Below are 18,787 nucleotides of genomic sequence, written 5' to 3'. Positions count from 1 at the left end.
TTAAGCTTTGAGGATAAGATGTGAGAATGGGTGGAATGTACCTGCCTGAATAAAAGTTAATGTACTTTTAATGAATGAATTAGAAATAGAATGAGCATAAGTTACAAGGTAATGTATTTTGTATAATAAATTAAGTGATGGGTTTTGAGAAGATTTGTAGGTCAGGTTGAGGTTCTGGATGTAAGTTTGCTGGGCTGGAGGTTCATTTTTTGACATTTCACTACCATACTAGGTAACATCATCAGTGAGGCGCCGGTGAAGCACTGGTGTTAGTGACCGCTTTCTATTTATGTGTTTAGGTTTCCTTGGGTTAGTGATGTCATTTCCTGTGGTTATGTCATCTCCTGTTCTTTTCCTCAGAGGGTGGTAAATGGGGTCCAAGTCAATATGTTTGTTGATAGACAAACATATTCTATGCCATGCTTCTAGGAATTCTTGTGCGTGTCTCTGTTTGGCTTGCCCTAGGGTGGAGGTGTTGTCGCAGTCGAAGTGGTGTCCTCCTTCATCTGTATGTAAGGATACTAGTGAGAGTGGGTCATGTCTTTTTGTGGCTAGTTGATGTTTATGTATCCTGATGACTAATTTTCTGCCTGTTTGTCCAATGTAGGGTTTGTTACAGTTCTTGCAAGGTATTTTGTAAATGACACTAGTTTTGTTTGTTGTCTATATGGGATCTTTCAAGTTCACTAGCTGCATACAGAAGCAATCATCCCAACACCCACAAATGAAACCGCTTTAGAATTTTATTTCAATGAGTCACCACACACTGCAGCATAGAGGAACTATGAAGAGCAGAGGAAAATCACCTATACAGCATATTCATAAAGAACAGGTACCCAATGAATACAGTCTGCTAATTTCTCAGCAACAAACCCAAACAAGCAAACAAAACGTGCCCAGAAACCCTAGGTACTCTCCCCTACATCAAAAACATCTCGGAAATGACTGGCAGACTATTGAGACCTTTTGGCATCATGGTAGCCCGCAAATCCACCAACACACTAAAACAGCAGCTAATGAATTTGAAAATTAAGAAAAATATATTCTGAATTTACAATTAAAATGGATAACCTTACATTTCTTCATATTGTATCCCATCTGCCAAATTTTCTTGAAGGACCTTGGCATCCTCCTCACAATTTGCCCCATTATTTAGTGTTGTGTTACCTGCAAACTTGGGACTGTTACAAAAGGGATCCACAAATATTCCCATCCTCAATGAAGGAAGAGCCCAGCATATCAATACAAAAGATAAGTCTGATGCATTGGCAGCAATCTTCAGCAAGAAGTCCTGATCCATTTGTGTTTCCTTCAGTGGTCCCAACATTACAGGTGCCAGCCTTCAACCAATTTGATTCACTCCATGTGATATCAAGAAACAGTTGGAGGCACTCGATACTGCAAAGGTTGTGGGTCTTGACAAATTCTGGCAATAATGCTGAAGACTTATATTCTGGAACTCGCTGCACCCCTAGCCAAACTTTTCCAGTGCAGCTACAACACTGGCACCTATCCAACAATGTGGAAAATTGTCCAGGTATGTCCTGTACACAAAGCAGGACAAATCCAACTGGCCAATTCGGGTACCACCCCATCAGTCTGCTCCCAATCATCATAAGGTGATGGGAGGTGTCATCAACAGTGTTATCAAGCAGCACTTGTCTCACACCAACCTGCTGACTGATATCCAGTCTGGCACCAGGGCCACCTAGCTCCTGACCTTATTACAGTCTTGGTTCAAACATGAACAAAAGAGCTGAATTCCAGAGGTGAGGTGAGAGTGACAGCCCTTGTCATTAAGGCCACATTTGACTGAGTTTGGCCTCAAGAAGCCCTAGCAAAACTAGCATCAATGGGAACCAGGAGAGAAACTCTCTACCAGCATATATATGCTTGTTGATGGACAGTCATCTCAGCTCCTGGCATTTTCTGCAGGCATTCCTGAAGGTAGTGTCCTAGGCCCAACCATCTTCAGTTACTTCATCAATGTTCTTCCCTCCATCATCAGGTCAGAAATGGGGATGTTCATTGGCTTTTTGAAAGAAGGCAGCGAGTGGTAGTTGATGGAAAATATTCAGCCTGGAGTCCGGTTACTAATGGTGTGCCACAAGGATCTGTTTTGGGACCACTGCTGTTTGTCATTTTTATAAATGACTTAGACGCAGGCATAGGCGGATGGATTAGTACATTTGTAGACAACACTAAAGTCGGCGGAGTAGTGGACAGTGTGGAAGAATGTTACAGGTTGCAGGGGGATGTGGATAAACTGCAGAATTGGGCTGAGAGGTGGCAAATGGAGTTGGAATATTGTGTACAGTTCTGGTCGCCCCATTACAGGAAGGATGTGGAAGCATTGTAAAGGGTGCAGAGGAGATTTACCAGGATGTTGCCTGGTCTGGAGAGGTCTTATGAGGAAAGGCTGAGAGACTTGAACCTGTTCTCATTGGCAAGAAGAAGGTTAAGAGGGATTTGATAGAGACATACAAGATGATCAGAGGATTAGATAGGGTAGACAGTAAAAGTCTTTTTCCTAGGATGATGACGTCAGCATATATGAGGGGGCATAACTACAAATTAAGGGGTGACAGATTTAAGACAGATGTCAGAGGCAAGTTCTTTACGCAGAGAGTGGTAAGGGCGTGGAATGCCCTACCTGCTAATGTAGTCAACTCAGCCACATTAGGGAGATTTAAACAATCCTTAGATAAGCACATGGATGATTTTGGGATAGTGTAGGGGGATGAGCTGAGAATAGTTCACAGGTCAGCGCAACATCGAGGGCCAAAGGGCCTGTTCTGCGCTGTATTGTTCTATGTTTTATGATTGCACAACATTCTCACCTCCTTAGATAATGAAACAGTCCATGTTCAAATGCAACAAGACCTGCACAATATCCAGGCTTAGGCTGACAAGTGGCAAGTAACACTCGTGCCATAAATATGTCAGGCATATGGATGATTGTAAGATTAGGGAAGGGTATATTGATACGCTAGGATATGTCAATTTTAAGGAGGAGGTGTTGGGTGTTTTGAAAAACATTTAGGTCAGTAAGTTCCCAAGGCCTGATGGGATCTATCCCAGGATACTGAAAGAGGCAAGGGAGGAGATTGCTGGTGCATGTACAGAGATCTTTGTATCCTCTTTAGCCAAAGGTGAGGTCCCAGAAAACTGGAGAATAGCCAGTGTGGTTCCTTTGTTTAAGAAGGTGACCAAGGATAATCCAGGAAATTATCGGCCGGTGAACCTTATATTAATGGTAGGGAAATTATTGGAGAAGATTCTTAGGAACAGGAGCATTTGGAGAAGAATGGACTTATTAGGGACAGTCCGCGTAGCTTTATGCAGAGGAGATCTGGTCTCTCAAAGGTGATTGAGGTTTTGAGGAATTGATGATGTTGCCTACATAGACTTTACGAAAGTAATTAGCAAGTTTCCTCATAATAAGGCATCCATGGTGAGTTGGCAAGTTGGATACAAAATTGACTTGATCATACAATACAGATGGTAGTTGTGGAGGGATGTTTTTCTGGTGACCAGTGGTGTTCCGTTAGGATCGGCGCTGAAATTTCTGTTGTTTATAATACATAAATGATTTAGATGAAAATATAGGTGGTCTCATTAGTAAGTTGCAGACAACGCAGAAAATTGATGGAGTTGTGGATAGTGAGGAAGGTTATCTGAGGATATAGGTCAGTTAGAAAGTTGGGCAGAGGAATGGCAGGTGGCGTTTAATCTGGACAAGTTAGGTTAGATTCCCTACAGTATGGAAACAGGCCCTTTGGCCCAACAAGTCCACACCGACCCTCTGAAGAGTAACCCACCCAGACCCATTCCCCTACATTTACCCCTGACTAATGCACCTAACACCATGGGCAATTTATCATGGCAATTCACCTGACCTGAACATCTTTGAACTGTGGGAGGAAACCCACACAGACAAGGGGAGAATATGCAAACTCTACACAGACAGTCGCCTGAGGCAGGAATCGAACCCGGGTCCCTGGCGCTGTGAGGCAGCAGTACTAACCACTGAGCCACCGTGCTGCCCTAAGATGACTTCTATTGGTATAGTACTGAACAAAAAAGTGTGAGGTGATGCATTTTGGGAGGTCAAATACAAGAGAAATGTGTACATTAAATGGCAGAGTCCTTAGGAACATTGATGTACAGAGGGATCCAAGTCCATAGCTCCATGAAAGTAGCAACACAAATGGATAAGGTGATAAAGATGGCATACGGCATGCTTACCTTCAGTTGTGACGTGGAGGCAATCAGTCCATGTGTCATTTTATAAATTCCTACTTTGGAAATAAAACTGGTCTGACTGAAAGTTGGAATACAGATTTTAACCTCACACCTTTAATGCGTTGCCTGAGCTGAGATGTCACCTTCTTTTATGAAACCTTAAATTATCTTGGGAATGTGACTGCAAAGAAGTTCTGGGATCTACATATTAATTAATGAAAACATGCAACTCCATTCTAAGTCATTAAAGATTTGACGACAATCCAAATTTATTCAATACATTGCATCAGTTATATGACATTTTGATCTTTTACTATAAATTCTGTGTCCTATGATCCTGCCACACTAGCTACATGAGGAAGGAGCAGTGCTCCAAAAGCTTGTACTTCCAAGTAAACCTGTTAGACTATAACCTGGTGTTGTGTGATTTTAAACTTCATCAGTTGTGGCATTGAGTATAAAAATAGGCAAGTTATGTTGCAGTTGCATAAAACTTTAGATTGGCCACTTTTAGGGTATTGTGTGCAGTTCTTGTCACTACACTATAGGAAGGATATGGAGGCTTTGGAGAGGATGCAAAAAAGGTTTGTCAGGATATTGCCTGAATCAGAGTGTATTAGCTATAAGGAGAGGTTGATAAATGTGGATTTTTTTCATGAGCGTGTCGGAGGCTAAGGGACCTGATAGAAGTATATAAAATTATGAGAAGCATGAAGTGGGTGAGTAGGCAGAATCTTTTTCCCAGGTGGAAATGTCAACTATAAAGGGCTATAGGTTTAAAGTGAAAGAGAAAAAGTTTAAAGGAGATGTGCAAGGAAAGTTTGTTTTTATGCAGAGTGGCAGGTGCTTGGAACATACTGCCTGAGGAGATGATAGAAGCAGATATGTTAGCAGAGTTTAAGAGGCACTTAGATAGACACATGAACAGGCAGGGAATAGAGAGGGTACAGATCATGTGTAGGCAGTTGGGATTAGTTCAGAATGGCATCATGGTCTACACAGACATGGTAGGCTGAAGGGCTTATTCTTGTGCTGTACTGCTCTATGTATCTATGTCTCTTATTGGAGAGACATAGAATACATTCCAACCCCGACCTCTTGACATTTAATTCTGAATCCCCCACTATCAGCTTCGTGGGGTTTACCACCAGAAACTCATCTGAATTCGCTATATAAATGCACTGGCTACAAGAGCTGGTCAAAGGCTAGGAATACTGCATTGAGTAACTCACCTCCTTACTTCCCAAATCCTGTCTACCATCTACAAGGCACTAATACCAGGAGTGTGTAGATGAGTGCAGCTCCAACAATACTCAAAGCTAATATCATCCAGAACAAAGCAGCCTGCTTGATTGGCACCATATCCACAAGCATCTATTCCCTCCACCACCAACGCTCAGTACCAGCAGTGTGTACTATCTGCAGAATCCTTAGGTAGCACCTACTGAACCACAACCACTTTCATCTGGAAGGACGAGGGCAGCAGATCAATAGGAAACCATCTGCTCCAAGTTCTCCATGCCACTCACTATCCTAACTTGAAAGTTTATTGCTATTCCTTCACTGTCACTGGGTCAAACTCCTAGAACACCCTCTCTCACAGCATGGTGGGTCTACCAACAGACATAGTCTGCAGCGGTTCAAGAAGGCAGCTCACCATCACCACATTCTCAAGGGCTAGTAAGGATGGGCAATAAATACTGGCCAGCCAGTAACACAAGAGAATAAAAAAAATTCCTAATCCCAAATAATTGATTATAGATTGTGAATAGATGGCACCCAAGCACTGATCCTTGTGGCACATCCCTAGGTACAGCCTGCCAATCTGAAAATGACCCATTTATTTCTATTGCATGGACAAGATGGCGGTGAAATATGGATCCTAAGCTGGATCGTGTCCTTTCCTTCTTTTTCTCTTTTTGTGTTTTTGTTTCTTTCGGTTTCTTCTTTTCTCTCTACTTACCTTCATTTCCTCAGATGGCATCGGTGGTGGAGAGTTGAGCCAGCCCAGACACATGGGGCTCCCGACCTTAAGGAAACCCAGTGGGGATTGACACGGGTCACTCCCAGGCTCCTGGAAGCTCAACACAGACTTCCAGCCTTGAGGAATCTCAATGTGGACTCCAGGCCTCCTTGAAGAAGCCCAGCATGGACTCCTGGTCTCGAGGAAGCCCAACACAGGCTCCTGGCCTCATTGAGGAAGACCAGTGTGCACTCGCAGCCTTGAAGTGAAGCCCAGTGTGGCCTCCCTGTTTTAGAAGGACTCAATGCTGAACTTTTACCTTTATTTGTTTATTTTTCTAATTTAAACCTAAAATTTTGTGCTTCGGTATCTATACCTAGGATGGCACCAGAAATAGCGACTCTTGTATACTTTTGTATGTTGCAGTACTCACATATCCCTGCGCTTGAGTACACATGACAAGAAACCTAACTCTAATTCTATCATCTATTTTCTGTCTGTTAACAGGTTGTCAATCAATGCTAGTATAATCCCTGAGTCCCATGTGCTCTAATTTTGTTTACTAATCTCTTATCTGGTGCCTTATCAAAAGCTTTCTGTAAAGCTAAATATACCACTTCAACCAGTTTTCCCTTATCTATTTTGCCAGTTATATTTCCAAAAAAATCCCCTGACTGATCTGTTTGGAAATGATATTCCTTTCACAAATCCATGTTGACTCTTGCTAATACTACCATCACATTCTCAGTGTCCCCTTATCACATTATTTATTTATAGATTCTAGCATTTTCCCTCTGATATCAATTAACAGATTTGTAGTTCCCCCTTTTCCTTCTCTCTCATTTTTTAAATTCTTGGGTTATATTCACAGGAACTATTCCTGGGCATGTAAAATTTTGCAAGATGATAACCAATGCACCTACTATTTCTACAGACACCTCTTTCAGCACTCTGAGATCTAGGTCGAGGGGATTTCTCTCGAGTTTATCTTTACGAATATTAATATCTTGCAGTTCCTCATTTATATTAGTCCCTAGATTCTCCATTATTTCTGGACAAAAGTATTTTCAATATTTTCATATGTCAAAGCAAACACAAAGTATTTGTTTGGTTTCTGTGCCATTTCCTTATTCCCCATCAAATGTTATCTTGACTCTGCCTGCAGTGGATCCCTTTTTTTGAGCCATGTTAGGACAGACAAAAGCTTGGTCAAAGAGGTAATTTCTAAGGATCCTCTTAAAGGAGGAAAGAGATAGAGAGATTTAGGGAGAGGTATTACAGAGCTTAGGATCTTGCAGCTGAAGGCTTACATATTAATGGTAAAGAAGTGAAAATCAGGGAGGTGCAAATTACAACACTTCTTCCTCCTTTACAAGCAGAAGCTGAAATGGAAGGGTCCTTCACAGAAAGAAATACAGTGCTGGTCCGAGGCAGCAGAAGAGCATCTTCAGAACTGCTTGGAGTCAGTGGACTGGACCGTATTCAAGTATTCAGCGGAAAACCTAACGAGTATGCCAACATCGTCACAGACTTTATTCATAAATGTATGGAGGCCTGCATGCCAAAGAAGTTAATCTGGGTGTTCACCAACCGGAAACCTTGGATGAACCGAGAAATCCACTGCCTACTGAAGACCAGCATTCAAGTCAGACAATCCAGACCTATATAGAAAGTCCAGATATAATCTCCTAAAAAAGCCATCAGGGATGCCAAGAGGCAGTCCGGACCAAGTTAGAGGCCCAAACCAACCATACGGACACCCACCACTTGTGGCAAAGCCTAAAGAACATAATAGGGTACTAAATGAAGCAGAGCAAGATAGCAGACAAAGACACATCCTTCTCTGATGCACCCAGTGTTTTCTATGCTCGGTTCGAGCAGAATGCCAGTGGCGCAGTGTCACCTGACCTGACCACCCCAGACGCACCTGTTCTCACCATCACCACTGCAGACGTCAGATTGGTGTTCCTGAGAATCAACCCAAGAAAAGCGACGGGCCTTGATGGTCCCCAGCTGTGCATTTAGATCCTGTGCAGACCAGCTGATGGAGGTATTCACTGCCATCTTCAACCTCTCCCTCCCACAAGCTGTAATCCCCACCTGCTTTAAGACAACCACCATCATCCCAGTACCTAAGAAAGCGTATGTAATGTGCCTTAATAACTATCACCTAGTGGCACTGACCTTCACAAAGGTGAAGTGCTTTGAGATGCTGGTCATGGCCCACATCAACTCTAGATTCCCAGCCTGCCGTGATCCCTGCAATTTGTCTACCGATGCAACAGGTCCATAGCGGATGCCATGTCCTGAGCCTTACACTGATCCTTGGAACATCTGGACAACAAGGACGCCTACGTCAGGATCCTGCTCATCAACTACAGCTCCGCTTTCAAAACCATTAACCCTCCGGATTAATCTCAAAACTCCGAGACTAGGTCTCGGCTCTGCCCTCTGCAACTGGATCCTCAGCTTCCTGACCCATAGACCACAATCAATGAACATAGACAACTGTATCTCCTCCACAATAACCCTCAAAACAAGAGCCCCAACAAGGATGCATTCTCAGCCCCCTACTGTACTCCCACAACTTTGTAGCCGAATTCCAAGCAAACGCCATTTCCAGGTTTGCTGACGACACTATAATGGTAGGATGGATTTTAGACAACGATGAGTCAGAATACAGAAAGGAGATAGAGAACTTGGTGGGGTGGTGCAACCTCTCTCTGAATGTCACCAAAGCAAAAGAACTGATCATTGACTTCAGAAAGAAAGGAGAATATGCCCCCATTTATATCAATGGAGTGGAGGTTGAGAGGTTTGAGAATGTCAAGTTCCTAGGAATGACGATAACTGACAACCTGTCCTGGACTTGCCATGTAGATGCGATGGTCAAGAAAGCACAACAATGCCTCTTCTTCCTCAGGTGGCTTAGTAAATTGGGTATGTCTAAAAGGACCCTCACTAACTTCTACAGATGCACCATAGAAAGCATACTATCCAGGTGTATAATGGCCTGGTACAGCATCTGCTGTTCCAGGGCCATAAGAAACTACCGAAGGTTGTGTGCATAACCCAGACCATCACGGAAGCCAACCTTCCATCCATGGACTTCATTTACATCTCTCATTGCCATGGAAAGGCTGCCAACATCATCAAAGACCCATTCCATTCCACTAATACTTTCCTACAACTTCTTCCATCAGGCAGAAGATACAGAAGCTTTAACTCATGCACCAATATGTTCAAAAGCAGCTTTTCCCTACTGTTATTGGAATGATGAATGGATTCTCTAAACTTCAAATAATGTTGATCTTATCAATGTTGATCTTGCTTCATGCATGTCCTATGCAGTGTAAACTGTAAGCCTCACTCTGTCCCAAGTTTTTTCACTCTATGATCTGCATGTCCTTGCTTACTATGATCTGCCTGTAAAGCTCACAAACAAAGCTTTTCACTGTACTTAGGTACACGTGACAATAAATCAAATCAAGATGCTAGAATTTGAGGAACGCAGAATGCTCAGGGATTTGTACATCTAGAGGATGTTAAAATAAATTGAAATGGGTGAGGCTATTTCATGATCAGAAACATTTATGGGTCAGCACACACCGGGGTGATGAAGTTGGCAAGCCTAAGCTTGATGTTGAAGAAGATTGGAGACCTGTGCTTACATGAAGGTAATACGAACTTCTGAACCTTATAATTGAATATTACTCTCTTAATTTGAGGGACTTTAAATCATATTGAATGTTATTTATAGTAGATTTGTTGAGTTCAAATTACATTATTTTCTACACTGTTATAATATCCATACCTTAATGCTTCTGTTAAATGACAGTCAGAATCTTATGAATTTTAATGCGTCCGTTAGTAATATTACCAAACATGATTTCAACGCATGATGAAATTGGAAATGTATCTAACAGCTGCACAGCAGGATTTGTATGGAGGAAAAGTGATTTTGGTTTGTTGTGTAATTCAGGAATTAATCTGCTTTTAGCTGATTAGAGCACTTTGCTATCAGTTTGACAATGTTGTGCCTTCAGGAGGGGAGAAGATGAGAAAGGGGAAGCATGTGACCCATGGGTCAGGGTATGTGGAGAGAACAAACAAATTTATGATCCAGATGTTTTTACCAAAATTCAAAGCAAGTGACTGACATATCAATATAATCAGAAAAAAAAGGGGAATACAGAGAAACCTCAATTATCCGAACGAGATGGGCGGGCACTATTTTGTTCGGATAATTGATCATTCGGTTAATTGATTTCCTCTGGGGCTCGGTCTTTTCTGTGAAGTCTGCTCCCCGCTCGGGACACAAGGCAAAAGCACACTGTGTGCGAAAACCCACCCCTGTCCGCCCCCACCCCCCTCGCCCCCAACCCTGTCCCCTACCAATTATTGTAAACACCAATTGTTAAAGTTCACTTGAGAATGTAACTTTTTAAAAAAGTTTTGCAATTTACATATGAAAGAGCTGAAACCAACATGGTCATTCTAAAAGATGAGAGACTTAACAAACAATCCTGGTCTTTTTCAGTATATAATTTCAGTTACATCACACTGTAAACTTTTGCTATAAATTTCTGTGTCTTACAATCTTATTCTCCACAACCACATGATGAAAGAGCAGCGCTCCGAAAGCTAGTGCTTTCAATTAAACCTGCTGGACTACAACCTGGTGTTGTGTGATTTTTAACTTTGTACACCCTAATCCAACACCCGCGTCTACAAATTCTGCAGAGATTGTCATTTTAAAAAACATTTTAGGCAAATGGATTGTTCTTGGAGGATAAAGTGTAGGACATTTCAAAATATGTGATATCCTGGCATGTGCCGTCAAGGCACTAATCATATGTGGTTGTCTCTCGGGTCTTTGCAGACACAACTTGGTCAGGAAATACAATACTAAGATGTTCCTTGAATCACTCATTCAGAAGAACAATAATCTACAAGCTGAACTCAAAAGGATTTTCTTTTTTTCAGAAATTTGAGTGATCGACTGGATAACCCTGCCTCTCAAACTCTTAATTTCAATTGAAGACCAGTCACTGTTCAAACAGCTCCGGCAGAGGACACAACAAAGCAAGCAGTATCACCGGTCATGCAATTTCTAGAAAGCCTTGTTTAAAAATTATCTCCAATATCCACAGAGACCTTCCAATTAATACTTTTGAAGAGACCACTCCAGGTATTTCTGCATTCGAAATATATCCATTTTCCACAATGCTTCAAAATCTAAGTCCTCCAAGAAATATTAAATGTGAAATATTTTTGTAACTGATGGAACGCATTGCTACCAGTGTCCATCAGTGATGGAAGGAATATAGTATATGTCTACATCTCTATCACTCATACTTATTTAATTGTTACTCATGATAATTTTAAACTTAAATGTACAATTATTTTAAGCTCTTTAAGAAAAGCTCCATGGTTTATTTGCCATTTAACCTTAATTAGATTTGATGTTTTATGTCTCACAGCTGGTAAGTAATAAATCTTTTCATTATTAAGTCACATGTCATAGTGACAACAATATCCAGATCCCACTGCTGCCACCATAATCTAATAACTTGGAGCCATTTCTTTATAAATAGCCACATTATTAACCCTAATCTGTTGTGTCTTCATTATCTGCTATGGATGCAGTCATGAACTTTTACCTTCAAGATATTTATGTCTTCTGAAGTAATACATATTTTAGCTACTGTGACATGAAAACTAGACATGGGCCATATCGTGTATAGTGTAGAAAGGTTCAGTCGACATTTATTAAGGTTCTGATATCTCAATCATGATTTGGAGATGCCAGTGTTGGACTGGGGTATACAAAGTTAAAAATCACACAACACCAGGTTATAGTCCAACAGGTTTAATGGGATGCACTAACTTTCAGACCACTGCTCCTTCATAAGCCCTTCCTGATGAAGGGCTTATGGTCGAAATGTCAATTCTTCTGCTCCTCGGATGCTGACTGACCTGCTGTGCTTTTCCAGTACCACACTCTCGACTCTGATCTCCAGCATCTGCAGTCCTCACTTTCTCCTGATTACAGAGACTGCCATGTCCAGTCTAATACTCAACAAATTAGTCACAAACCACAGAATGCTTCTCTCAACATATCGTGCTGCAAGTGGTCCCAGTAATGTGGAGACTGGGGACTTTTATTAAGTCATATGGTGATGTTATAATGGGCATGACTTTTAAAGGCATATTGCCCACTAGCTGTGAGATGTAACACAACATGATAATATCCAAAGTTACAGTGATGACACCACTGAACCTAAGTTAACTAAAAGCAAGAATGTCAACAAACAATTTCCACTAAAGTGCCATACTCATCAATATTCAGTCAAGCGCCCCTTTGAACAGCCAGAATATAATTAGTAATCTGCTATCAAGCCTCCTTCAAAATTAATGCAAGCCAATTACAATAGGTTACATTAGAGCAGCATGAATTCCTCTGGATTAATGGGGCACCACCAGCGTGTATATAACAATTGAGGAGGAAGACAAAAAACTGAGTGTAGTGATGATTGCAAAGGCAAAATGAAACAAAATACTGGAAATACTCAGTAGGCCCGGCAATATCACACTAGTTTCTTCCATTCCTTCTGACTAACATAGTTTTTGTATTTTTGGTGTTTGTGTTCAATTCATATTCTAAACTGAGAGTTTATTTGATTTTCAATATTTTGTAGAGTGCCTTCTGAATCTGCAGGCGTCATCAACATACTACATATTTGTGTTCTCAGCTCCAATTTTTATCCTTGAATTATATCTAATTTTCTGAATATTTGTTCTGTGTATAAACTGAATAATACACAGCCATGTCGCACACCTGTCTTCACTTGGAATGTCTTATTGTCCCTCTGCTAGCCAGATTGTTGCTAATTGTTCCCATTATAGGCTGTGGATATATCTCCCATCTTTACTATCAATGTTATATTTCAGTATTATGTCTAAAACATTTAATGATAAACACAATTGAACTATTCTATTCACTCACAAAATGTGAGCATGCATTTATTGCCTGTCCCTAGTTGTGCTTAAGAAAGTTATGAGTTGCCCTCTTGAATCACCGCAGTCCATTTGGTGTAATACATCACATACTGTTACAGGGGAAGTATGTCTTGAAGATCGTTCTTGAGTTAAATATTCCCTCTCTTTGTTCTTGCTCCAGTTTCTAAATCCAGCCTCGAGGTGGAATTTTCCCAGTTACAAATGTTATGGGCAATGGTGGGACAGTGAGAAATATATGACAAGAATGAAAAAAATGAGATTCTAGACATCAAGATATAAAATCTGATTTTCCCCACAAGCTTTGGACAGACAAAGGAGACTCCGTCTCATGAGCAGGCCAAGGGCCTTTTACATTTGTTGACATTTAATTACTATATAAGCTTGCCTATTTACATGCAGATCACTATTTTCCCAGGTAACAGTAAGAAACTAGATGGTGCTAATTCCTGAAATGAAAATCAGAACAGTTACTTGGTGGCTGCAGCTTGCCAACATCTTCACCAGCATCACCACATCATAATCACACATCTCAGAGTCACTTATAATACGAGTCAATACTTTCAAACTGCACTTTGGATGTTACCGAAACCTTTCCTTGAAATACTGCTTTTAGACAGCTTTGTATTCAGAGAAAATTACCCATCTACTCGATCAGATCAGGACTCTTAGCTTGCTTCTTACCGTTCACTCATTTTGTACTTAGTTGAATGTTCACAGCATCCCTGTGTTGCCTTGCTTTTTGCTACTTGCCACTCCATTCAGAGATCACAAGATCACAGTAATTCTGTCTTGTCTTACCTTTTAGGACAGGCAGAAAGTCAGGCAGCTTGTCAGGTTTGCCAGCTGAAGGGATGGACATGTTGCTATGCCAACATACTATAGCAGTGCCACATCTACAGCATGTGGCAGCAGCTTATGTAGCAAGCACACTGCTTGATTTCAACCATATTGCCATGTCTGAAAATCTGAGGGAGTAGTCCTTTGTCCAGTCAAGTGGGACTACGGTCAGGCAGGGTCTGGGATTTGTGTTGTTAGAGTTCGTGGAATGGACTATGTTCAGGCCTGCAGGTCAAGTCCAATTAATCTAAGATAATTGGTAGTTAGTCAAGGAGTTCAATAGAGATCAGTCAGGCTTCTGGTACATCTAACCTTAATCCTATCAAGGGAGTGGGCCACAATCAATCTTGGGAATCTATGCACTGAAACTCAAGAGAGTATTATCAGGAGCCACTGCTATGGTGGCAATGTTGGTTCAGTCAAATGTGGAGATAGGATACAGCATGTTGGAATGCAGAGGAGGCAATTGCTGTGAAGACTGACAACTCAATACATAAGTAGATGATATAATGTGGGAGTACTCCAGGCGTCTTGGGGTCATTTGCCCTGGGTTTGACGGAGAGACATTGCATCACCTTATTAAGTGCTACTATCCTGCGGGCCTGGGGCTCGGCATAAAATGGAGAAGTCAAGCATTAAACAAAAGGGTTGGACTGGAATGGGGTTTTGCCCGAAACGTCGATTTTACTGCTCCTCAGATGCTGCCTGAACTGCTGTGCTTTTCCAGCACCTCTAATCCAGAATCTGGTTTCCAGCATCTGCAGTCACTGTTTTTACCCCTGGAATGTGAAGCGGTAGAAAGGAACATTTCAGGGGGCACTTAGAATAGCATGCAGAACCTGCAACTCACTTTCTGGAGCATTAGCTGTGTTGACTTCATCCTCATCCAAATCACAAGTGCATAATGAGAATGAAAAAAAGTTGCTAGAACATCCTGGGTGAGTAGAGTAAGTGATTTTATTTGGTTGCAGGAGCATTGTGCGTGATGTGTAATCACAGCATTTTACATGTATACCTCATGTAGTGACTAGTTATATTGAATACAAATCCTGGGCATAAGTAATCTAGCCCATGATATTAATCATCACAAATTAATTCTAGTCCTGTCCTCGAAACAAAGTAATCTCAGGTGAGCTATAAATTGCCTCTGGCAGACAGCAATTCACAAACATTCGAAGATATTGTAGTCTGTACAGGGACCCTTAGCTTCTTTCTCCTCACACTGAACTGTAAATATTTTACAATTAAATGCAATATTGCCTTTCTTGGGCCATACAGGGGTGACTGTGGGGAGAGAAGGTGTCATTGATCCTACCCCATTTACTATCTCCAACTGTATGTGTACAACATAGCTTGTGCACCTGAATAAGGTGTACTGTGTGAAAGGCCCATGTGGAGACAATCCATTGCACTCCTTGTCTGAGTCCTCCATGTCCTACTGTATTGAGTACTATGGTAAACTGTCAGTTGTATTTGCTGCAGCTACTGACTGATCACATTTTACTAAGGGGTTGCTTTGATTCTAAAATTTCCCACACAGGATCATTGAATTGTTACCAGAGAAAACCAGGTATTGCAGCCAGAATCACTGTTAGATTAGATTTAGATTACTTACAGTGTGGAAACAGGCCCTTCAAGTCCACACCGACCCGCCGAAGCGCAACCCACCCATACCCCTACATTTATCCCTTACCTAACACTACGGGCAATTTAGCATGGCCAATTCACCTGACCTGCACATCTTTGGACTGTGGGAGGAAACCGGAGCACCCGGAGGAAACCCACGCAGACACGGGGAGAACGTGCAAACTCCACACAGTCAGTCGCCTGAGGCGGGAATTGAACCCGGGTCTCGGGCGCTGTGAGGCAGCAGTGCTAACCACTGTGCCACCGTGCCACCCACGAATGTTGTTGCCACTATATAACAAGTGGCCATATAAATTGAGGAATTTAAGTGTCCACAAGATTAGGATCAGCAGCAACCTACAGCGGCTGCAGAACATCCTCAAAATGAAGAACTCATATGAGAAGGACCCTTCATGAAGCGATGAAAGTGTAAGATGCCCACAGTTTTTTGCCTTTGATGGCAAATCCTGCACGTGAGTCATTGTGCTGCCACTAAATAAGGATGCCCGTGATACCAAACCAGAACTTTTTCATCTGCTGGAGCATTCCAGATTCAGGGCACTGTAGACTATACAAATATAGCATTGAGAGCTCCGTGTTGCAACACGACTAACTTCATTGAAAGGTAAGTGTTTCAATTCGGCAATGTTCAACTTATTCATGATCCTTGCAACTGCATCTTAGACATCTGCGCCATGTATCCTGGAAGCTACTATGAAGCCTCTATCTTTGATAATTCTCAGGTTTCTGCTTCATTGCAAGAGCTGGATACCTTACTAGGATGGCTGCTGGGAGATAACAGCTACCCTCTTCAATCATGGCTAGTGACTCTGTTAACGAAACACCTTGTCTGAGGCCAAGCATAAATGCAGAGTAGCTATTTCTCTACCATGGACATCAAGGACCAGTTGGTGGGCCTTCTCAAGAGGTTCCCTTGCAAAGACAGGGTTCCTTCCACTCCACTACATTACAGACACAGTGCACTATATAATCCTTGCATGCTGTGCTCCGGACAACTACAGCAGTTGTAAAGGGGATGCAGTAGATGATGAGGAGCTATGAGAACAACAGCATTCTTCCCGTGAGGAATATGGATGTTAATCATGAGGAACATCACATTAACCATGACAGAGCGCAGCAGCATTGGGTGCACTCAGCTAGACAGGATTCATTGACAGGCCTTTCTAATGAAACTGAGTTGGGTGAAGTCATCATTGACTTAATGTCTTGATTCTGAAGAAGAAGCAGCTTCTGTTTATTTGCACAAGCTTTTTGGTTTGTTCTTTCTTCACTTTTCCTGTTGTGCAATAAAATTACATGATAATAATTCTTACTTGGATGCCAGGGAATGAGTTTTGGCATTACCATGTGAGCAGTCTTGATCATCTCCCACTCAGCCAAGGATTCTCTCCTTGTAGTGGGTCAGAAGACAAATGCTAGCCACCCCATTACCTAATGTAACCCTTTCTACCCTACTGTGGGTCTGCAATGAAACAAAGAGAGGTTGGCCCTGCTGAGAGCATTAGTATAAGAAAGGTGGTGAGATGTGCCATCACTGATTTTCTCCACTGTCAACATTTTGGAGGTTAACATCGATCAGAAACTAAACTAAACTAGCCATGTAACTACTAACACTGTAAGACCACATCAGAGCTGGAAACTCTGGAATACTCTCCACTTTTCTGGATATGTGCAGCTCCAACGACACTCAAGAATCTCCTCACAATCCAGGGGAAAGAAATGCCCCATTCAACACCTTAACATTCATTCCTTCACATCTGACACTGAGTGGCAGTTGTGTGTACCATCCAGAAGATGCACTGCAGCAATTTGCTGAGCCGCTTTCAACAGCACCTTGAAATCCTGTGACCTCTATCACCCAGAAACACACGGGCAATGGGCACATGGGAATACCACCACCTACAGGTTCCCCTCCAAACCACACACCAACCTGTTCGGAAATGTATTACCATTCCTTTAGTGTCACTGGGTAAAAATCCTGGAGCTTTTCCCCTAACAGACCTGTAGATGAGCCAATCAGATGGATTGCACAGTCCAAGAAGGCAAGCTCAGCACGTTTTCTCAAGAGTATTTAGAACCGGGCAACAAATTTTAGCCTTGCGCGCAACGCCTACATCCCATAAAAATAATTTTTAAAATGTCACCCATTATTCCCACCCATTTCAGTGAAGATGTTGCCCTCAAAAGGACTGTGGTCCTCCAAGAAATTGGCCCTATGCATCTTCTGTGACACCAGTTGTACATGTGAAGGCATTGAAAGGAAAAAGAAAGGAATATGATTTAGTATTAATCATGTCCCTACACTTAAATCTAAAATATTAAAATATACCACAAAAAAGTGATCTGGTACAGGACTCTGCTTGAAATTCCCTCTCAGTCACAAAAATACCCATTGACCATTACCTTTTGTTTCCTGCTACTGATCAATTTTGGATTAAATTTGTATCTTGCCCTTGGATCCAAAGGGTTCTGACTAGTCTATCATATGGGACCATGTCAGAAACATTGCTCAAATCCATGTCACTGTACTGGCAAGTCCCATAAGTATTCTAACAGGAGCCTAGTTTTAGGAGAATCAGCACTTTTAAATGTCTCCTGGTGGGAACACCTGCGCGTAGTTGCGGTGGACAGATTTTACGTTAAAACGTTTTACTGGATGAGCAAGACCTAATACTGGGCTATAAATAGATGATATGTTTGCTAATCTTCTTACAGATTAAACACTAAATACAAATGGGATTAGTACATGGATGTTCAGTCACAATGGGCATTATCTAGAATGTAACCTAAAGAAATCTCGGGTGCATTCATTTCTAGTTTGTTCCAGAGGAATGAAAGACTTGCCATTGTAGACCATCCTTTAGGACTTCACAAAGTGTTTTACAGCCAATTACTTAGTTTTTGAAGTGTACTCACTGTTATAGGAGGTCTTGTGCCAAAGTGGTAGTCTCTGAGCCAGACGCTCTGGGTTCAAGTTACCATGCAGGATTTAATGACCAAAGAGAATGCATTCAGAACACAGCCAAATAGGTTGAGAATCAAGATTAGATTAGATTAGATTCCCTACAGTAT

General features: G+C 41.8%; 1 protein-coding gene across 5 annotated transcripts in view; it reads left to right on the top strand.

Annotated features, from left to right (window-relative positions):
- zgc:154093 (uncharacterized protein LOC777623 homolog) overlaps window positions 1-18,787 on the top strand; it is a 66,566-nt gene that overhangs the window by 10,784 nt on the left and 36,995 nt on the right. For 2 of the 5 annotated variants that reach the window (XM_043681013.1, XM_043681009.1), the window contains exon 2: window positions 11,195-11,399. The exons of 2 other annotated variants lie outside the window; for them this stretch is intronic. The gene's annotated coding sequence lies outside the window, so the exon portion shown is untranslated. Of the gene's footprint in view, window positions 1-9,080; window positions 9,886-11,194; window positions 11,400-18,787 lie in introns of those variants that run through there. One more of the 5 variants, XM_043681010.1, reaches the window with a different exon arrangement.

The sequence above is a fragment of the Chiloscyllium plagiosum genome, chromosome 41 (assembly GCF_004010195.1).
Source record: "Chiloscyllium plagiosum isolate BGI_BamShark_2017 chromosome 41, ASM401019v2, whole genome shotgun sequence".
In the NCBI taxonomy this organism is placed as follows: Eukaryota; Metazoa; Chordata; class Chondrichthyes; order Orectolobiformes; family Hemiscylliidae; genus Chiloscyllium; species Chiloscyllium plagiosum.
Note: the sequence above shows the minus strand (reverse complement) of the source record. Positions and strands in the feature narration are given on the sequence as shown.